Source organism: Papio anubis, unplaced genomic scaffold (genome assembly GCF_008728515.1).
Source record: "Papio anubis isolate 15944 unplaced genomic scaffold, Panubis1.0 scaffold2196, whole genome shotgun sequence".
Lineage (NCBI taxonomy): Eukaryota > Metazoa > Chordata > Mammalia > Primates > Cercopithecidae > Papio > Papio anubis.
This window is the reverse complement of record NW_022162237.1, coordinates 1-7,061: the sequence shown is the minus strand read 5'-3', so window position 1 is coordinate 7,061 and position 7,061 is coordinate 1. Positions and strand designations below refer to the sequence as shown.

Here is a 7,061-nt window from a genome sequence, read left to right as displayed (position 1 = left end):
TGTAACACTTCTAGTGGTAAAACCAGTAAGGATGGCTCGTTTGCACCCTGGTTTCATAGCCTCTCTGTTTTCATAGGTATGTTTTCTCTCTGACATTGAACGGCTTTCAACTTGAAGCGGAATGCTACATCACAAAGATAAACAGGTTTGAAAGGAAACGGTTTTCTTTGTAATCCTAAATGTTCTAGTCTGCGCATTAAAATACATTATCTGAAGAAGGGTGCACAAGCTTCCAGATGGCTGCCAGAAGGGTTATCTGCAGGACACAAGTCAAGTATCAACCTCTTTGGGGAAGGCCAGATGCGGGGTCTCAGCGCACCTCCCCGAAGAACAATGGCAGGAGGAAAAGGAGGGAGAGGCAGACTGTCACTTCCCCCGCCAGCACCGGGAACGGGTTGATCGGCTGAGTTGGCGGAGGGTGGGGCGGAAGAGTAGACGGGGACTGGGAAAGGCGTTGTCGGTGACATCACGGAGTGGGCGACTTCTAAGTAGATGAGGCAGCGCAGGGGCTGCCGCTTCGCGGCCTGCTGCTTCGCCACGAAGGAGTTCCCGTGCTGTGGGAGCGAGTCTGGGACCGCGGGTCGGAACTAGAGTTCCAGCTGTGTGTCAGGGCTAGGAGGGCTCGGGGATGCGCGGGGCAAGTAACCATGTGTGTAAAGGGTGAGGCATGTGAGGCTGTGGCGGGGCGGAGAGTTCCGAACTCATACTTACCTGGCAGGGGAGATACCATGATCACGAAGGTGGTTTTCCCAGGGCGAGGCTTATCCATTGCACTCCGGATGTGCTGACCCCTGCGATTTCCCCAAATGTGGGAAACTCGACTGCATAGTTTGTGGTAGTGAGGGACTGCGTTCGCGCTTTCCCCTGGTGTTATTGTGATTTAAATAATAGCTATAACGCTAGTGTTCGTTGCTTCGTCTGAAGTGTTTTATTTCATGGTTGTGTTCTGTGTAGTCAGCTGTTCCTTTTCGCGTGACTTGGGCTTTATTTTACGAGTTCACGTTCGGGGCCAGATACAGCTGCTACTCATATTCTTGGAAGGCGAGTTTCCGTCTCTGTTTGGGTGGTCTCCCAGGTTAGATGCTGCGGTACATGTTAGGCGGAACTCAGATATCTAGGCCGGGCAGTTTTGTAATTTGTTCTGCGGTCCCAGGGCTTCTAATATCTCTTAGAAACTTTGGTGTTTTCCCGCCGGGCGCGGTGGCTCACGCCTGTAATCTCAGCACTTTGGGAGGCCGAGGTGGGCGGATTTCGAGGTCAGGAGATCGAGACCATCCTGGCTAAAATACAAAAAATTAACCGGGAGCGGTGGCGGGCGCCTGTAGTCCCAGCTACCCCGGAGGCTGAGGCAGGAGAATGGCGTGAATCCGGGAGGTGGAGCTTGCAGTGATCCGAGATCGCACCACCGCACTCTAGCCTGGGTGACAGAGCGAGACTCCGTCTCAAAAACACACACACACACACACACACACACACACACACACACACACACACACACAAAACTTTGGTGTTTTCCGCTGTCTTCAGAGTTACCTCTTAGCCTCTGTGTGTGTTTTTTTTTTTCTTTTTTTCTACCCCTGAGACAAGCGTCTCGGTGAACCGCCCAGGCTGGAGAAGTGGCCCAATCTTCCCATCTCAGGCTCCCGAGTAGGACAACCACACGCCACCACGCACGGCTAGTTTTTCTTTTTCTTGTATTTATTTTCTTTCTTTTCTTTTCTTTCTCTCTGTTTCCTTTCTTTTTCTTTCTCTCTCTCTTTTTTTTTTTTTTGAAACGGAGTCTGGCTCTGTCGCCCAGGCTGGAGTGCAGCTGCGGATCTCCCAGCTCACTGCAAGCCTCCGCCTCCCGGGTTCACGCCATTCTCCTGCCTCAGCCTCCGAGTAGCTGGGACTACAGCCGTCACCTGCGCCCGGCCAGTTTTTGTATTTTTAGTAAGAGATGAGGTTTCACCGTGTTAGCCAGGATAGTCTCAAATCTCCTGACCTCGTGATCCACCCGTCTGCGGCCTCTAAAGAGATGCTGGGATTACAGGCTTGGGCCACTGCACCTGGCCAAGTGCTGGGATTACAGGCGTGAGCCACGGCGCCTGGCCAAAGTTCCTGTTTTCTTTTTCCTTTTTTCTTTTTTTTTTTGAGACTGAGTCTGGCTCTGTAGCCCAGGCTGGAGTGCAGTGGCGGATCTCAGCTCACTGGCCCGCCTCCCAGGTTTACGCCATTCTCCGGCCTCAGCCTCGAGTAGCTGGGACCACAGGCATCGCCCGCCGCCCGGCTAGTTTCTTTGTATTTTTTAGTAGAGACGGGGTTTCACCGTGTTAGCCAGGATGGTCTCGATCTCCTGACCTCGTGATCCACCCGTCTCGGCCTCCCAAAGTGCTGGGATTACAGGCTTGAGCCACCGCGCCCGGCCTATGTTCCTGTTTTCTTACACATTGTTACATTTCTTTCGGCCATCTAAGCCTCTGGTATTGATTGGTTGGTCAGGGAGATGGATTTGAGACTGAGTTCTCATCTCCTCTGCTGCAGCACCCTACTAAAGCCTCTTCCTTGGCAATAATCATCTCAGTGATTGGCTTTCTGTGGGGCAAGCAGCAGGAACCCCAGGTCTCTGAATTTTGGCAAAGGAATCTCCTGATGAAGATGGAATTGATTCTACTGACCAACCTGAAAACGATCAGACATTTGAAAGCCCTTAATCTTGGGGTCAGAGTTTGGTCTGCCTTTGAGTCTTTTCTTTGGGCCTACCCGTCAAAATCAGCCTGGCCAAACCTGTTTTCAAGGACCAGGGGCAGAGCCAGCTTCTCTCCACGTGGCTTCTGCCGCAGGGTCGGCAGCCACCTTCCTCTTCCCTGTGACTTGAAGAGAAGCTTCAGGGGGCATTTATTCAAGTTGCTAGAAGCCCGTGAGGCGCCGGTCTGCGGTGACCCTGTGGTTCCCGTCGTACCCTGTGGTTCCCATCGTACCCGCCGCCCTCTTTGGTTCTCTTGCTGTCATCGGGGAGCAGTAACGTTCGGGTGTGTTAGGGCTCCGAAGACACTAGGCAGGGAGGGACCAGTAGGGAAGGGCACCACCCCCTTAGGTCCTGTGCATGAGGGATCCCAAAAGGTCTTGAAGAAATAGGGAGGGCCAGGCGCGGTGGCTCATGCCTGCAATCCCAGCACTTTGGGAGGCGGAGGTGGGTGGATCACAGGTCACGAGTTTGAGACCAGCCTGGCCAAGATAGTGAAACCCATCTCTGCTAAAAATACAAGTAGCCGGGCGAGGCTACAAGAGGAGCGCCTGTAATCCCAGCTACTCAGGAGGCTGAGGCAGGAGAATTCCTAGAACCCAGGAGGCGGAGCTTGTGGTAAGCTGAGATTGCCCCACTATGCTTTAGCCTGGGCAACACAGCAAGACTCCCTCTCAAATAAATAAATACAAAGGGAGAGTTGGAAGTAGATCAAAGAGAAAAGAAATCCTAGATGATTTTGTATCTGAAGGCACCATGAAGATGAAGTCGATGCCTTCTGGGCTGGGTCCTCCCGTTGCAGGTGAACCAAGTTCCAGCCTCCATTGGGACTGAAGGAGGTGACTTTGGCCTGGCTCCTAGTGAGGAAGCCATGCGTGGTCCTGTTCTGTTTGGGCTTGATCCTGTAGCACTTGATGGGCTCTCCTGGGCTTCCCATGGATTCCAGGGATGCAACTGAGAAGTATATTGTTAATGCACTTACTTGAATGAAGGGGTGGCCTGCTCATCCATACCTGTGGGCATTTCTTGTTAGGTGGAATGAGAGACTTGAGAAAAGAAATCACACACAGAGACAAAGTATAGAGAAAGAAATAGTGGGCCCAGCAGACAGGCGCTCAGCATACAGAGGACTAGCGCGGGCAACAGTCTGTGAGTTCCCTCAGTATTTATTGATCATTATCTTTACCATCTCGGAAAAGGGTAAGTGGCAGGACAATAGGGTCATAGTAGGGGAAGTCAGCAGAAAGACCTATGAATAAGTTTAAGGAAAAGTGCTGTGCTTTGATCTGCATGGCGCATCAAAGGCACTTGTTTAACAAAGCACATCCTGCACAGCCCTAAATCCATTAAACCTTGAGTAGACACAGCACATGTCTCTGCAAGGACAGGGTTGGGGGTAGGGTTACAGATTAACAGCATCTCAAGGCAGTATAATTTTTCTTCGTACAGAACAAAATGGAGTCTCGTGTCTACTTCTTTCTACATAGACACAGTAACAGTCTGATCTCTCTTTTCCCCACATTTCCCCCTTTTCAACAAAACTGCCATCGTTCATGGCTCATTCTTGATGGTCGCCGTCTCTCTGGAACTGCTGGGTATACCTGCGGACTAACAACAGACAGAACAGGCACACAAGGATCAATATGAAATTTTACAATAGTACTTCCAATGGTCTTAACCCAAGAGACAGGGTTAAGATTTGCGAGGCCATCAGCAACTCCTGCAATTGCCTCAGTTTCTGAGGCACAGGACCACAGGATGGGGTGAAATTAAAATTGCTAATGAAGTTTCGGGCACACATTGTCATTGATAACATCTTATCAGGAAACAGGGTTTGAGAGCAGGCAACCTGTCCAACCACAATTTATTAGGCGGGAATTTCCTCGTCCTAATAAGCCTGGGAGCGCTACAGGAGACCGGGGCTTATTTCATCCGTAAAAGGTGGCCACCCCCAGGGGGTCGTTTATAGGCCTACCCTCAGGGCGCATTCTCTTCCTCAGGGATGTTCCTTGCTGAGAAAAAGAATTCAGCAGTATTTCTCCTATTTGCCAAAGAAAGAAGAGAAATATGGCTCTGTTCCGTCCGGCTCACCGGCAGTCAGTTCAAGGTTGCTTCCCTTGTTCCCTGAACATCGCTGTTATCCTGTTATTTTTTCAGGATGCCCAGATTTCATATTGTTCAAACACACATGCTCTACAAACAATTTGTGCAGTTAACTCAATCATCACAGGGTCCTGAGGCAACATACATCCTCCTCAGCTTACAAAGAAGATGACAGGATTAAGCGATTAAAGACAGGCATAGGAAATCACAGGGGTATTGATTGGGGAAGTGATAAGTGTCCATGAAATCTTCACAATTTATGTTCAGAGATTGCAGTAGACAGGCGTAAGAAATTATAAAAGTATTAATTTGGGGAACTGATAAATGTCCATGAAATCTTCACAATTTATGTTCTTCTGCCATGGCCCCAGCCGGTCCCTCCATTCGGGGTCCCTGACTTCCCACAACATCTCTCCCTTTCTTTTTATATAAATGTGCCATGGCAATGAAGGCTTGTTCGTTCTCTTGATTTTGATGCAGGATTCTTTGACTGGTACAGCACACTAAAAACAAGCAGATTAAACAGAGAAACATAATTCTGAAATTTACTACAGTGGAGCCCCCAGTATGAAGGGGTGGCCTGCCCCTCCACACCTGTGGGTGTTTCTCGTTAGGTGGAACGAGAGACTTGCGCTCAGCTTACAGAGGACCCACGCGGGCACCGGTCTCTGAGTTCCCTCAGTATTTATTGATAATTATCTTTACCATCTTAAAGATAAGGGAGTGGCTGGACAATAGGATCATTGTAGGGAGGAAATCAGCAGTAAGACATATGAACAAAAATCTCTGCCATGTGAATAAGTTTAAAGGAAAATGCTGTGCCTTGAGATGCATATGCAAACATCTCCATAAACCTTTTAGCAGCATTGTTTCAGCGTATCACATGGGGAGAAACCTTGGACAATACCTAGATTTCCTAGGCAGAGGTCCCTGCCACCTTTGGCGTGTAAGTGTCCCTGGGTAGTTGAAATTAAGAGAATGGTGATGACTTTTAACCAACAAGCTGCCTTCAGGCACTTGTTTAACAAAGACACATCCCGCACAGCCCAAAATCCATTAAACCTTGAGTCACCACAGCACATGTCTCTTGCAAGGACAAGGTTGGGGGTAGGGTCACAGATTAACAGCATCTCAAATACAGAACAAAATGGAGTCTCTTATGTCTACTTCTTTCTATATAGACACAGTAACAGGCTGATCTCTCTTTCTTTTCCCCACATTTCCCCCTTTTCTTTTCAACAAAACCACCATTGTCATCATGACACCGAGATTACATACTTCACAAAGTAATAGAATATCACAAAGCAAGTGGAGGCAGGATGAGATCACAGGATGGTGTTAAAATTAAAATTAAAAATGAAATTTTGGGCATGCATTGTTATTGATAACATCTCATCAGGAAGCAGGGTTTGAGAGCAGACAACCTGTCTGACCAAAATTTATTAGGTGGGAATTTCCTCGTCCTAATAAGCCTGGGAGCGCTACAGGAGGCTGGGGCTTATTTCATCCCTTCGGCTTCAACCGTAAGAGGTGGCATGCATCCAAGGGGGTCGTTTGTAGGCCTACCCTCAGAGCGCATTCTCTTTCTCAGGGATGTTCCTTGCTGAGAAAAAGAATTCAGCGATATTTCTCCTATTTGCATTTAAAAAGAGAAGAAATATGGCTCTGCTGCATCCGGCTCACCGGCGGCCAGTTCAAGGTTGCCTCCCTTGTTCCCTGAACATCGCTATTATCCTGTTCTTTTTTCAAGATGCCCAGATTTCATATTGTTCAAGCACACATGCTCCACAAACAATTTGTGCAGTTTAAGGCAATCATCACAGGGTCCTGAGGTGACATATACCCTCCTCAGTTCACAAAGAAGATGATGGAATTTAAGAGATTAAAGTCAAGACAGACATAAGAAATTATAAAAGTATTAACTTGGGAGAACTAATAAATGTCCATGAAATCTTCACATTTTATGTTTTTCTGCCGTGGCTTCAGCCAGTCCCTGCATTCAAGGTCCCTGACTTCCCACAACATTCTCCCTCCCTTTTCCTCTATATAAATGTGCCATGGTGATGAAGGTTTGTTCGTTAGTCAATGGTGCTCGATTGCGGTGTTTCCGTCTCCGTGGAGGCGCTTTCCTTTGCATCTCCGATGGGTTCTTTGTAGAACTTCAAATGTTTAGTGGGTATCCAAATAGGAAGCTGATTTTCTCCTGGTGAAACACAAGCAAAACCTCTTCCCC

General features: G+C 48.5%; 1 non-coding gene across 1 annotated transcript; it reads left to right on the top strand.

The window, feature by feature from the left end:
* Nucleotides 1–703: 703 nt before the first annotated feature.
* LOC116272837 lies at nt 704–867 on the top strand. Its single transcript, XR_004181390.1, has one exon. It is a non-coding gene; the product is annotated as a U1 spliceosomal RNA (small nuclear RNA).
* Nucleotides 868–7,061: the final 6,194 nt, after the last annotated feature.